The following is a 15000-nucleotide window of genomic DNA, read 5'->3' as shown; positions in this document are numbered from 1 at the left end:
TGAGTGGCACAGGTAGTAACGAGTGTCGGAGTGCCTCCTTTGGCGCTCCGACCCCCCCCCCTCCCTCGAAGCAAGATATCGCTCCATCACACACTTGTTCACGAGAAAAAGAGAAAAAGAAATAAAAAGAAAGAGAGAGAGAGAGAAAAAAGAGAGGAAAAAGAGAAAAAATAATGAAGAAAAAAGAGAATATTTGAAGAGAGAAAAAAGAAAGAGAGAGAGAGAGAGAGAGAGAGAGAGAGAGAGAGAGAGAGAGAGAGAGAGAGAGAGAGAGAAGAGAGGAAAAAACAATGAAGAAAAAAGAAAATCTGAAAAGAGAGAGAAAAAGAAAGAGGGGGAAAAGAGAGAAAGAATGAAGAAACAGAGAGAGAAACAGAGAGAGAAAAGAGAAAGACAATTTTCCCCAAGTCCTTTAACTCTCGTTTGATATCTATATGCCGGACGCCAAGCAATTTTATCATTCAGTTAAGAGAAACAAAGCCAAGCACATCACCTCGATTAACCATTACGATGCAATTTTTACTTAATCGATTATGCGAGCTGTCGTCAGGTGATTTTATTCAACTGCGGAAAACACTTTTCGCTGTGAAGGAGTCCTCAGTGTTAGTATCTAGTCAGGAATAACCACCGTTTCTATCCTTGGGGGACAATATCACGCCGAACATAGTAAAGTACGAGAAAACATGTAAAGTTTACAGCCGAACGGAGGGATTTTAGAAGACAAAAGAGAACAGCACTTTCTTTCTGAATAAGGATTAACCTCCGATCTTAAACGAGTTCCACGTAACCCTGGTCCAAAGGGATATCACTCAAGTTCCTAAACGAGGATGGAAAGAGTTAGGTACACGTATTGTGTGCTTCAGTGCTTTATTATGTTTGCTGCCACTGTTTACAAATATATAGACAGGTAAATAGTTCTATAATGTATCCTTTTTTTCTATTTTCTATTTTTTATACGCATTTTCTAATTATAGTTTTTACGTCTTTGTTGTTTTCTGAATATCACTGTTTATGCGTGTACAGATATTAGCCAAAAGGAAGTCAAGGTATAAAATGTATTTCCTCTTGCATTGTTCTGGGGTGCATGTGGCCCACAGTGGTCAAAATCCGTTAAGAAATAATATTATCCCAGAACAAACAGACAAACAAACAAACAAACAATTGTCCATAATTACTGTATATGTGTATAGAGGCTACCCATTCATAGGGACCAAACTTATGTTTAATAGGAAAGATAATTTTCTCCAAATCCTTTAACTCTCGTTTGATATCTATCTGCCGGCCGCCTGGCAATTTTATTCAGTTAAGGGAAACAAAGCCAAGCACATCACCTCGATTAACCATTAAGATGCAATGTTTACTTAATTGATTATGCGAGCTGTCGTCAGGTGATTTTATTCAACTGCGGAAAACACCTTTCGCTGTGGAGGAGTCTTCAATATTAGTATTTAGTCAGGAATAACCACCGTTTCTATCCCTGGAGGGCAATATCACGCCGAACATAGTAAAGTACGAGAACACATGTACAGCTTACAGCCGAACGGAGGGATTTTAGAAAATAAAAGAGACCAGCATTCTCTTTCTGAATAAGGATTAACCTCCGATCTTAAACGAGTCCCACGTGACGCTGGTCCAAAGAGATATCACTCAAGTTCCTAAACGAGGACGGAAAGTGTTAGGTACACGTATTGTGTGCTTCAGTGCTTTATTAATGTTTGCTGCCACTGTTTATAAATATATAGACAGGTAAATAGGTCTATAATGTATCCTTTTTTCTATTTTCTATTTTTATTTTACGCATTTATTTATAGTTTTTACGTCTTTGTTGTTTTCTGAATATCAGTGTTTATGCGTGTACAAACAAATATTACCCAAAAGGAAGTCAAGATATGACATGTATTTCCTTTTGCATTGTTCTGGGGTGCATGTAGCCCACAGTGGTCAAAATCCGTAAGAAATAACATTATCCCAGAACAAACAGACAAACAAACAACTGTCTATAATTACTGTATATGTGTATACAAGCTACCCATCTGTATAATTCATAGGGACAAAACTTATGTTTAATAGGAAATCCTCAAAAAAATTAAATTGTTTCCGAATACTTGCATTCAAAATACATAAACAGAATTCTTGCTCCCGGATTTAGAGGGGAAATTCCAATGGAGAGTTCAAAATAGCAAACAGAAGAAAATAAGTAAAATGCAATATTCGTTCAAACTTATTTTGGTTTCAGGTCTTTCTGTTTAATCGTGGTGATTTTAAAGACATTACTTGGGAAATATTACTCGTGATGAGCATATTTTCATGAACATTCATTTTTTGTATAGAAAACGGCCTTTCTAAGCCAACAGTTAAAAAAAAGTACACACAAAAATTAATCACATTTGAGGTGTTTAAACGCATCGTCCCTCTAGGGAATAGGGCGATCCTACAGCGGGCCATTAAGACAACGACCCCCCTATGTTATATATTTTATTCTGACTAACGCTAGATAATTTTATTTTCCTTTTGACAACACCGCGTGTTTATACGCTCAACAAACCTCTTCACTATTCTCACACTTTTCTTTTCTTTTTTGGGGGGAAGGGGGAAGGGGAGGGGTAATGTGTAGTTCCCTCCTACCATACCCATCACAGGCGGAACTAAGAACTACCCTTCCCTACCGAATGGCCTTTTCCCGAGGTAGCAAAGGGACTTAACCCCTGTCTCACGTAACCCCTTTCGTTCCGGGTGCCAGGTCTGCATTTAGTCCGCCTGCCGCCAAGCCATTTCTCCCATCCCCGTGGTACCCTCCCGGTAGTAAAGGAGCAAGAGCCTTTTTCAATTAACCCTTTGTGTACCAGGGGGCACCTTCCTCTTTGACATGGCTGCCTCCAGGTGATTTTCTTCTTCATCTCCGTGGCACCGTGTTGGCACTCCGTATGCGAGAAGATAAGAGATCGAAGGAGATAAGCCGAGGAGAGAAGAGATAACAGATAAACGTGGACACTCCAAGAGAAGGTCTTTGGAGAACAAAGATGAACAGAGCAAAAATGGGAGAGGAAGAATGCAATCAGAGAAGCGAAGAGAGGGGAAGATGGAGGAAAAGAGAGGGGAAGGAGATGAAGGAAAAGAGGGGAAAAGGGTCAGATGAATGGAAGGAGTGGAGAGAAGAGAAGAAGCGCAGAAGAACGGTCGAATAGAAGAAAATTCGATTAACGGTGAAGGAGACCGATTTGAATAAAAGGGACGAGAGAGAGAGAGAACGAGGACGAAGTGAGGAAGGGGAAAGAGAGAGTAAGAAGGGAGGAGAAAGAGACAGGAAGGGGGAATAGATCCTTGAGGGCATAGCTGAGTGAAAGGAGACAATAAAAAAGAAAAAGCAAGAAAAGAAAAGAGGAAGGGAAATATGGAAGCAAACGAGGCACGGGCGAGGGCAAAGAAAAGAAGAGGCAAGGTGGTAATAACGATAGGAGGGGGAAGGGTAAGGAGAGAAGGAGAGTTATAGGGGGGAGTCCAATATAGGAACGAGGAGGAGCAGGAACAAGGGACAACGAAAAGACAGAGACGTAACAAAACGAAATAAGTGAAACGGAGAAAGTTAAAATGGGAAGAAGGGGAAGAGAAGGATACGGAAAGGGGAAGGAAGGGAGAAGAGGAGAAACAAGAGAAGAAGAGGAAGAACAGGAGAAGGAAGAGGAGGATAAGGGGAGGAGAAAGAGAAGGAAGGGGAAGGAAGAGGAGAACGAGAAGGAGGAGGGAGAACAGGAGAAAGTGGAGGAGAAGGACGAAGAGGAGGAGAAATAGTAGGGGAAGGAGGTGGTGGAAGAGAAGAGGAGGGGAAGTAGGAAGAGGAAGAGGGGATGAGGAGAGGGAAGAAGTGGAAGAGGAGAAGGAGGAAGAGTAAGAAAAGGAGTAGGAGAAGGGAGGAGTGGAGGAGAAGGAGGAGATTGAGGAAAATAAGGAGAGGAGGAGTAGAAGGGAGGAGGAAAAGGAGGAGGAGGAGGAGGAGGAGGAGGAGAAGGAGGAGTAGGAGGAAGAGAAGGAGTAGGAGAGGAGGGGGAAGGAGGAAGAGAAAGAGGGGAGGAGAAGAAGGAGGAAGAGGAGTAGAAGAAGAAAGGGAGGAGGAAAAGGAAAAAGAGAAGGAGGAGGAGGAGGAGGAGAGGACGAAAATAGAGGGGAGGAGTGGAGAAGGAATAGGAAGTGAGGGGAGATGAGTTAAGGAGAGAGGAGGGGAAGGGAGTGTAGGAGAGAAGAGGGAAGGGGAGTGAAGGAAAGAGGAGGGAATGGGAGTAGAGGGGAGGGGAGGGGAAGGGAGAGGATGGGAGAGGAGAGGAGGGGAGGGGAGGGGAGGGGAGGGGAGGGGAGGGGAGATGAGAGGAGAGGAGGGGAAGGGACAGGAGGGGAGGGGAGAGGATGGGAGGAGAGAGGAGGGGAGGGGAGAGGAGGAGGGGGAGGGGAGGGGAGGGGAGATGAGAGGAGAGGAAGGGAGAGGAGGGGAGGGGGATGGGAGGAGAGAGGAGGGGAGGAGAGAGGAGGGGAGGGGAGGGGAGAGGAGGAGGGGGAGGGGAGGGAAGGAGAGGGCCGTGTCCGCGGGTGATACGGACAACGCCCCTGGTGGGTAGGGGGAGTCGCTATCACTCGCCCGGGTTCGCCCTCCGCTTGGCGGCGGCGGTGGCGGCTCGCTGGGCTGGAGGAGGCCGGGGAGGGGGAGGGGGAGGGGAGTGGGAGGAAAGAGGGAGAGGGGAGATGAATGGTGAACGGGTGAGGAAGAGGAAAGGAGAGAGAGGGAAGGAGGGAAGTAGAACGAAAAGGGAAGAAGGAATAGTAGTGGAGGTACAGAGGAAGGAGAGGGAGAGAGGAGAGGAAGGGAGAGAGGACGGGGAAGGGAAGAGAAGGGGAAAGAGGAGAGGAGGAGGAGAGAGGAAAGAAGTACGGTGGGTGAGAGGTACGTGAGACGAAAGACGAAATAAAGAAAGAGAAATGAAAAGGAAGAGAAAGTGGGAAGGTAGAAGAAAGACGGGAGAAAGGGAAGGTGGAAAGGAAAGAAGGGGGAGGAGGAGATGGACGAAAGACGTCAGAAGGAAGAGCCAGAAAGAGAGGGAGGTGTAAAGAGAGGGGTGGAGGAAGGAGGAAGGTGGAAGAATGGGGAAGAGGGAGGGAGGAATGGGAGGAATGGGGAAGGAAGGGGGAGGAAGGAGGAATGTGAGGAAGAGAGGAAGAAGGAGGAGGAAGAGATACAGGAGAAACAGTAGAAGGGGGATTAGAAAGGGAGTAACGGGGAGGAAGGGGTGCGTGCAGAAGAAAGGACAGGGGAGGGGGGGGGATAGGAGGAGGGAGAGGGATAGAGGAAGAGGAAAAAGGTAGAAAAAGGAGGTCAGGGGAGAGGAATAATAGGAAGAAAGAAAATGTAAGGAAGAGACAGGAGAGAGCATGAAGAGGAAGCGGAAGAAAGAGAGAGAGAAGGAGGAGAAAGAGAGAGGGAAGGGGAGAAAGAGAGAGAAGGGGGGGAAGAAGAAGAGAAAGGAAAGAGGGATAGAAGAGATAGATGATGAAAAAAATAGGGAGAGAAGAGGGAGAAGAGGCAAAGAAGAGAAAGTGAGAGAGGGAAAAGGGAAAGAGAGAGAGAGAGAAAGAAGAACAAGAAAGAGGGGAAGGGACAGAAAGAGGGATGGAAGGGGAGAAAGAGAAAATAGGAAAGGAGAGAAAGATGAGAAAGGAACAAGTGAGAGAAAAAGGAAAGGAAAGAAAGAAGAAAGGGAGGGTGAGGGAAGGGAAAGAGGAATAGAAACAGGGAGGAGATAGAGGGAAGGGGACGGGGAAAGGAGGGAAAGGGAGATGGAATAGGAGTGGGTTAGGTGGGGCGGGGATAGAGAGAAAACGATGAGAGTGGAAAGAGTGAGAAAGAGAAAGGAAAGGGGAGGATGAGAATAATGAGGATTAGGATAAGGATGTGAGTGACGATGTGGACGAGAATGGGGATGAGAATGTGGATGAGGACGAGGATGAGGATGAAGATGAGGCAAAGTTTGAAGAGAATAGGGAGAGGAGGAGGAGGAGGAGGAGGAGGAGGATAAAAAACAAGGAGGAGAGCTAGAGGATTAAGGAAGGGGGAAGTGAAGGAGAAGAAGTCACGGGGGAGAAGAAGAGTGAGAGGGAAAGCAATGAAGGTGGAGAAGAGGTGGAGGGACGTGAAGGGGAGGAGGAAGGAGGTGGAGGAGGGGAGGAGGAAGGAGGTGGAGGAGAGGAGGAGGAGGAGGTGGGAGGGAGGTTTAAGATATGAGGAAGGACGTGGGAGGTGCAGGGGAGGAGGAGGAGGAGGAGGAGGTGAGGGGGCGGAAAAGGTGGAAGGGGGTGAGGAGGAGGAGGAGGAGGAGGAGGAGGAGGTGAGGGGGCGGAAAAGGTGGAAGGGGGTGAGGAGGAGGAGGAGGAGGAGGAGGAGGAGGAGTAGGAAGAGGAGGAGAGGGAGTGAGGTGATAGTGAGGAGGGTAGTGAAGAGGAGGTAGGTAAGGGGGTGGAAAAGGCAGAAGGAGGTGCGGAGGAGGAAGAAGAGGAGGAAAAAAGGAGGAAGAGAAGGAGGAGGAGGAGGAGGAGGAGGAGGAAAAGAAGAGGAATAAAACGATGAGGAGGATGAAGAGGAGAAGAGGAGGAAGAGAAGGAGGAGGAGGAGGAAAAGAGGAGGAAGAGAAGGAGAAGGAGGAAGAGGAAACGAGGAGGAAGAGAAGGAGGAGAAGGAAGAGGAGGAGGAAAAGAGGAGGAGGAAGAAGAAAAGAGGAGGAGGAGAAGGAGGAGGAGGAAAAGAGGAGGAGGAAAAGAGGAGGAAGAGAAGGAGGAGGAAGAGGAGGAGGAAAAGAGAAGGAAGAGAAGGATGAAGAGGATGAGGAAGAGGAGGAGGAGGAGGAAGAGTAGTAGTAGGAAGAGGAGCAGGAAGAGGAAGAGGAGGAGGAGGAGGAAGAGGAGGAGGAAGAGGTGGATGAGGAGGAAGAGTAGGAGAGGAGGAGGGAGAAGCGGAGGAGGAGAAGGAGCAGGAAGAGGAGGAGAGAAGGAGGAGGAGGGGAAGAAGGAGTTGGGGAAAGAGAGAGTGGGGGGAAAGAGTGAGGGGGAAGAGGGTAGGAGAGAGGGAGTGTGGGGAGAGGGTGGGAGAGGCTGGACATAAGGAGAAAGAGAGCGGGGAAGGTAGATGGGGAGGTAGAGAGAAGGACAAGAGGCACCAAAGAAGGGGTAGGTAGGAGGAAAAGGGGAATGGTAGGTGGAGGGGAAGGGGGAGGGAGAGGGGGAGGAGGAGGGTAAGTAGAAAGGTAGTAGAGAAGGAGAAATATAAGAGGAGGAGGAGGAGGAGGAGAAAAGGAAGAGAGAACGTAGAGGGAGAGGAGAGGAGAGAAAAGAAAGTAAAGGGGGTAGGGAAGGAGATGGGAGGAGAGATTGCGAGAGTAAGTAGAAAGAGGAGGAAGAGAAGGGGAGGAGGTGAGGTGGATGGGAGAGGAGGGGAGGAGGATGATGAGTGGGAAGAGGAAAGGGAAGGAGAGTGGAAGTAGAAGGGAAGGGGGAAGAGAGAAATGAGAAGGATGAAAGGTAAAACGAAAAGTAATGGGGATAGAAGAGAGGATGGAAAAGAGAGGAGAATGGAGGGAGAGTGGAGGGAGAGTGGAGGGAGAGTGGAGGGTAAGTGGAGGGAGAATGGACACGAGCAACAGGCCACGAGTGGCACAAGATAACTTAGCAGAGGAAATCAAAGAAGAGCAAAGAAGAAGAAAAGAGAAGAGGAGAGGTAGAGGAGAGGAGACGATAGAAGAAGAGCAGAGAGGATACCACAAAAAAAGAGCAGAGAAGATAGTTGAGCGGTCGAAAATGTCAAGGAACATGGTAGTAGCAGAGGAGCAGCGATAACGGCCTTCGACGAGGACGAAGCGGAGATCGAGGACGGGGGCGAGAATGAGGACAATGTTAAGAACGAGGTCGAAGACGAGGTCGTGGATTAGGTCGAGGGAGAGGTCACAGATAAGGTCGAAGAGGACAGGGTCGAGGATGAGGTTAAGATCGAGTACGAGGTCGAGTACGAGGTCGAGGACGAGGTCGAGAGAGAGGTCGCACATAAGGTCGAGGAGGGCAGGGTCGAGGATGAGGTCAAGATCGAAGACGAGGTCAAGTACAAGGTCGAGTATGAGGTCGAGGTCGAAGACAAAATCGATGTTGAGGTCGAAATCGAGGTCGAGAACGAGGACGAAGTCGAGGGCGAGAGTTACTGAACCAACTGCGAGAATGGATGGATGACGCACCGAAGAGGCTCTGGTAAAAACCAAAAGGCCTTTTCCCCCTTATAAGAGGGGTAGCCAGGTCCACCCTAAAGACCCAATCGTAAAATCGAGGGAAGAACCGAGGAGAGCAGAGAGCGATGAGAGGACGAAGAGGAGGAGGAGAGTAGGAGGAGGAGAGAGTGAGGATAAGCAGAAGAGGAGAAAGAAGAGGAAGAGGAGGAAGAAGAGGAAGAAGTGGTAGAGAAATAAGAGGAAGAAGAGGAAGATGAGTAGAAGGAGGAAAAAGGGGGCAGGAAGTAGCTAGAAAAAGAGAAAGAAGTAGAGAATGAAAGGGAAGATGAACAAAAGAGGAGAGGAATAAACGAAAAGAGGAGAAACCGTAAAGAGACGCGGAACAGGACATGGAGAGAGAGAGAGAGAGAGAGAGAGAGAGAGAGAGAGAGAGAGAGAGAGAGAGAGAGAGAGAGAGAGAGAGAGAGAGAGAGAGAGAGAGAGAGAGAGAGAGAGAGAGAGAGAGAGAGAGAGAGAGAGAGAGAGAGAGAGAGAGAGAGAGATAGAGAGAGAGACAGAGAGAAAGAGGGTGGTAAAGAGAAGAAAGAGAGAGAGAGAGAGAGAGAGAGGGGGAGAGAGAGAGAGAGAGAGAGAGAGAGAGAGAGAGAGAGAGAGAGAGAGAGAGAGAGAGAGAGAGAGAGAAAGAGAGAGAGTGAGAGAGATAAAGAGAGAGAGAGAGAGATTGGACAGAAAAGAGACAGGAGGAATATAAGTGAAAAACAAAATTACTAGAAGTGAATGATTAAATAAATTGATGAATAGATAAATTAATCAGTAAATACATAGATAAATAAATAAGGTGAAAAAATATTAGAATAGGAGCAGGACATAGGAGAGCGAGGTAGAATATAAGAGAAAAAAGATGGAAAACAAAGAATGGAGGAGAAGGAGGAGGAGGAGAGGGGAAAGGAAGAAGAGGAGGAGGAGGAGAAGGACGAGGAGGAGGAGGAGGAGGAGGAAGAGGAGGAGGAGGAGGAAGAGGAGGAGGAGGAGGAGGAGGGTGCGGCAAAGGGTCAAGCGGGACGGGGGCTGGAAAGGTGAAGGTAATTAGGGGAGTCGGTCAGGGTGGAGAAAGTAGTCCGGGCGGAGGCCCGATGGAGAAAGAAAAGAATATAGAAAAAAAATAATAAAGAAAAAACTTGATCGGGACGAGAAGAAAAAAAATAGCTGACCTGGGAAAGGCGATGGAAAAAAGGGAAGGAAGGACAAAGAATATAATAAGATAAAATAAAATTAAATTAAATTAAATAGATACATAAATGAAGAACTTATTAAGTAGATAAACAGTGGTGTGGTCGGAGGAGAGAGATGAAATGATGCCAGCGATAGAAAGACTAGATTTGATATGAGAAGACAATCAGGTAAAGAAGGAAAACATGAATGGAGGACAAATTGAGGAGTTAATGGAGGAAAAGGTGAATAGAGGAAAAGAGGAGAGTGGTGGAGAAGGAGGAGAAGGTGGATGAGGACAAAGTAGAAGAGTAGGGGGAGTGGAGGAGGCAGTTAGAGAAGGAGAAAGAGGAGGAGAGAAAGATGGAGGAGAAAGTCAGGGAAAGGTACAGTTGGAAGACATTTTGAAAGTGGAGAAGAAAGACAAAATGTAGGAGAGTAGAAAGGTGGAGGGGAAGGAAATGTAAGCGGAGGGGAAGAATGAGAAAGTTGAGGGGAAGGTATAGAGTGAAGTGGAGAGGAAGAGGGGAGGAGGGGAAGAAAAGAGAGAGGGAAAGAGGGTGAGGAGGGGAAGTTGGGAGGGAGGACGGGAAGTTGGGGAAAAGGAGGGGGAAAAGGAGGAAGAGGATGAGGAAAAGGAGGGAGGGGAGGAGAAGGGAAAGGAGGAGGGGAAGGAGGACGAGAAGGAGCAGGAGGGAAGGAGGACAAGCAAGAAGACGACGACGAGCAGGAGGATGAGGACGAGGATGATGATAAACAGGAGAATGTGGAGGATGGAGGGTGAATAATTGTGTGAGGAGATACTAAAGCTATGTTCCCCGTCCCCACCCCCAAAAAAATACAACAAAACACAAAACGGGATGATCTAATCAGTCCACAGTGAGGTGAATCACACTACTTCAATGGGCTGACACCTCCTCAGTTGAATAAACTAATCTTGCGAGAGTGAGAGAGAGAGAGAGAGTGAGAGAGAGAGAGAGAGAGAGAGAGAGAGAGAGAGAGAGAGAGAGAGAGAGAGAGAGAGAGAGAGAGAGAGAGAGAGAGAGAGAGAGAGAGAGAGAGAGAGAGAGAGAGAAAGGGGAGAGATAGATAGATAGAGAGAGAGAAAGGGGAGAGATAGATAGATAGAGAGAGAGAGAGAAAGAGAGAGAGAGAAAGAGGGGGAAGAGAGAGAGAGAAGAAGAGGGAAAGAGAAAGAGAGGAGAGAGAGAAAAAGGGAGAAGGGGAAGAGACAGAGAAGGAAAGAGAGAGAGAGAGAGATAAAGAGAGAGAGAGAGAGAGAGAGATAGAAAGAGAGAGAGAGAGAGAGAGAGAGAGAGAGAGAGAGAGAGAGAGAGAGAGAGAGAGAGAGAGAGAGAGAGATTGGATACACTCCTCTAGCACAGAACTGCCCGCTACACAATATGGTTGACTGCAGGCTATTTTATTCCCCTGAGCAGAGGGTGGGGGGAGGTGAAGACTCTCTGGATCCAGACCTTGGGCAGGATGGCACCCTTGCAAGGATTTCAGGCCTACACTGCAGGCAGGGAAAGAGGCAGGAGAGAGGAAGAGGCAAAAGATAAGAGAGAAGAGAGGGGAAGAGAGAAAGAGACAAGACAGGAAGAGGAAAAGGTAGGGAAGAGAGAAGAGAGGATGAAAAAAGAGGGGAGGACACAAGAGAGGGGAAGAGACAAGGGAGAGGGAAGAGACAAGAGAGAGGAAGAGACAAGAGAGAGGAAGAGAGAAGAGACTGGAAGAGACAAGAGAGGGGAAAGAGCAATAAACACGGGAGGAAGGCAGAGAGACGCAAAGAAAACGATACCCGGAACGAGAAGAAGAGGGTTCAGTGAATGAGGAAGAAGAGGAAGACTACATAGGGGAAGGGGAGGCGAGTACAGTATACGTGTGAGCAAGGAAGGGCAGCAAATAGGGATGTGAGAGGGGTGAGGGAGGGAGACTAGGGAGGGGAGGAGATAGGGTAGGAGGGAGGGGAGGGGAGGAGATAGGGTAGGAGGGAGGGGAGGGGAGGGGAGGGGAGGAGAGGGAGGAAATGGGAGGGGAGAGAGAGGAGGGAGGAAGACTAGGGAGGGAGGGAGGGAGGGAGAGAGGAAGGGAGGGAGAGAGAGAGGGAGGGAGGAAGGGAGGGAGAGAGGGAGGGAGGGAGGGAGGGAGGAGGATGAGGGAGGGAGGGAAGGGGAGGGGAAGGGGAGGGGAGGGGAGGGGAGGGGATGGAGGGAGGGGAGGGGAGGGGAGGGGATGGAGGGAGGGGAGGGGAGAGGAGGGGAGGGGAGGGGAGGGGAGAGGAGGGAGGGAACCCAGGGTGAGATATCACTCGAGTCCGCCCAACCTAGCTTGATCGCAGGCGGAGGGAGGGACCGATAGAGGAAATGGAGGAGATGGAGGGATGTTGGGAGGGCCGTAAGGAGAGACGTAGGGATGAAGGGAGGGAATTTGAGAGCGTAATGAGGAAGGGAGGTAGAAATGGTAGATGGTTAGGCAGGAGGGTAGGAGAATGAGGCCGGGTGGAGAAGAGGAGGAAGAAAAGGAAGTAAGGAAAGAGGGAGAGAGAGAGATGCAAGGACAGGGAGGTGGGAAAGTCAGCGAGAGAGAGAAAATGAGGGAGGAGAGTAAGGAGAGAAGGAGGGAGATAATTAAGGAATGAAAGGAGGAGGGAAGGAGGATAGGAGGGAGGGAAGGAGGGAGATATGGAGACCTGAAGGAAGTGGAGGGAGTGTAGGAATATTGTGACAAAAAATATGGGAGGATGGTTAAGCCAAAGGTAAGGAAACGAAAGGAAAGGAAAGGAAGGAGAGGGAACATAAGAGAGAGAGGAGAAGAGGGAGCCAAAGGGATATGTACGTCAGAATAGAGAAAGGAAGAAAGCCAGAGAAAACGAGACGAAAGGAAGACAAAGAAAAGGCGAACCGGACGAGAGGAAGAAAGGAAAAAGGAGCACGGAAATCGACGACTGAAATGAAAAGCTACGAGAGGGAAGTAAGGAAGGAAGGAAGGAAGGAGGGAGGGAAGGCCGGGAAGGAAGAAAAGAAAAAATGAAGAGAACGAGGTCATGCAAAGGGAAGAAGGCATGCGCATGGGGGAGAATGGAAGAGGGGAAGAGAGGGAAAGGAAAGAGAAAAGTGAAGGAGGGAGAGGAGGAAGAAGGGGAGGAGGAGGAGGAGGAGGAGGAGGAGGAGAGGAGGAGGAAATGGAGTAGAAAGTGAAAGAGGAACCGGAGGAGAAAGAGGGGGAAGAGGAAGAGGAGAAGGAGAAGTAAGAAGAGGTGAGGAGGAGGAGGAAAAGGAGAAGGAGAAGGCGGAGGAGGAGGAGAAGGAAGTTAGGTTTTGTGTGTGTGTGTGTGTGTGTGTGTGTGTGTGTGTGTGTGTGTGTGTGTGTGTGTGTGTGTGTGTGTGTGTGTGTGTGTGTGTGTGTGTGTGTGTCTGTGTGTGTGTCTGTGTGTGTGTGTGTGTGTCTGTGTGTGTGTCTGTGTGTGTGTGTGTGTGTGTGTGTGTGTGTGTGTGTGTGTGTGTGTTTGTGTCTGTGTGTGTATGTGTGTGTGTGTGTGTGTGTGTGTGTGTGTGTGTGTGTGTGTGTGTGTGTGTGTGTGTGTGTGTGTGTGTGTGTGTGTGTGTGTGTGTGTGTGTGTGTGTGTGTGTGTGTGTGTACGTCTGTGTGTGTGTGTTGCGCGCACGCGCATGTTATCAGTGCTTCCCTTATCACACCCGCTGCTGCTGCTGCTGTTGCCACTTCGAGTTTGTCACCGTCCCGACTTCGCTTCGCCCATCATCATCGTTTTCGTTACCGTTCATGGGATCAGGGTTGGCAAAGCCCCAAGCAGGCCCCGTCCCGATGACTCTCCAGTTTCAACAGGTTTTTGTTTAGATTTGGGGCAAATTATTTCATCAATTACGTGTGAGGTGCCCCATTCCTTACTGAATGAATTCTATGTCACTGAAATTCTAATCAATTATAATTGAAATTATTTCTCAAAAAGAAAGGAGGACGAGACATACGCACTAATAAAAAAGACCACCTTTGCCCTATATGCTCGGGTATCTAATCCGAGTGGTAGTCTTCGATATCCGTTGAGGCTACAATCCGGTCCTATGTAGTTGCCGTTAGGTGACAGCAAAACCGAACTCGGCACACACAGGCTCGCTCTGAGGGCAAAAGCAGCAGGTGTGAACGGAGTGGAAGAATAGCAGTGATAGGCTATCAAGCAGCGACTCATGGCGTCAATTACCGAAGGTAAACACAGAAGGAAAGTATAAGTGATGACCTATCATCAGGCAACGACTCCGGTGGCACAAGACGAAGGGAAATGGAAGGCCTGCCAGCACACAAAGACGAGACGGTAGTGACTAGGTAGGAGGTACATTGGTTAGCCAAGACCCCTTCGTAAGCACAGCGCTCGCGGTGAAATGAAATCAAATTGCGATTGACAGAATTAAAGTAAAAATGACACATCGGTATTGAAGGGGTTTAGGATTTTTTTTTTTTTTTTTTTGAACCGTAGTTTATATTCCAAGTCTCGTATTCAACATATATATCTTAATATTTACCAGTTCCTACTTGATATCATTGCTATTACTATTTCCAATTGTAAAATGAATAAGGTTTTTTAATGTCTATTACTCTACCATTAGTTATCACAACTACTATTTTCATAATTTACATCATTGTTTTATCACTGTTATCATTATATTACTATCCTTATTAATACCATTGTTATTGTTATTATTATTGTTATTAATATTACTATGATGTTAAAATTATCTCATTTCCTGTTCCCCTCCCACTTTCAGTTGACGGCACGTCAGGAATCAAATAGAAAAAGGAAGGGAGGAGAAAAGAGGGGAAGAGAAGCGAGGGAGGAGGGGGGAATGGGAATAAGGAGGGGAAAGGAGATATGAAACTGGAGGGACGGGACGCGGAAGACAAATAAATCCGGCCAGCAGTTGAGGAGGTGAGGGAGAAAGTGGAAATGGGGAAAGGACTGAGGGAGGGAAGGAAGGAAGGAAGGACGGGGTGGTTGGGGACGGTGAGGAGACGAGATACCTAACAGGACGAAAATGATACGTATGTAAAGGGACATTAACCAAGAGAAGAGGAGGAGGAAGAAGAAGAGGAGGAGGAAGAGGAGGTGGAGGCAGAGGAGGAAGAGGAGGTGGAGGAGGAGAAAGAGGACGAGAATGGAAAGGAGAATGGGAAAGAAAGAAGGAGAAGGGTAGGAGGAGGGGAGGGGAGAGGAGAAGAAGGGAAATGGGAGGACAAGGGAAAGGAAGAAGAGGAGGGTGAGGAAGAGGACGGAAAAACCAGAGGAGGGGGTAAGGAGAGGAGAAAAAGGAAGGAAGATGAGGAAGAAGACGGGGAAATAGAAAGTGAAGAGTAAGATAAGAAAAGAAAAAGAAAGAGGTGGAGGAGGAGGAGGAGGAAGAGGAAAAAGGGAAAGAGGAGGAGGAGGAGGAGAAGAAACGGAAGGAAGAGAGGAGGAGGAGGAAGAGGAGGAGGAGGAAAAACAGGAGGAGGAGGAGAAGAAAGAAGAGGAGGAGGGTAAGAAGGAATA

Source organism: Oratosquilla oratoria, chromosome 6 (genome assembly GCF_046742065.1).
Source record: "Oratosquilla oratoria isolate Oo_2021 chromosome 6, ASM4674206v1, whole genome shotgun sequence".
Taxonomy (NCBI): domain Eukaryota; kingdom Metazoa; phylum Arthropoda; class Malacostraca; order Stomatopoda; family Squillidae; genus Oratosquilla; species Oratosquilla oratoria.
Note: the sequence above shows the minus strand (reverse complement) of the source record.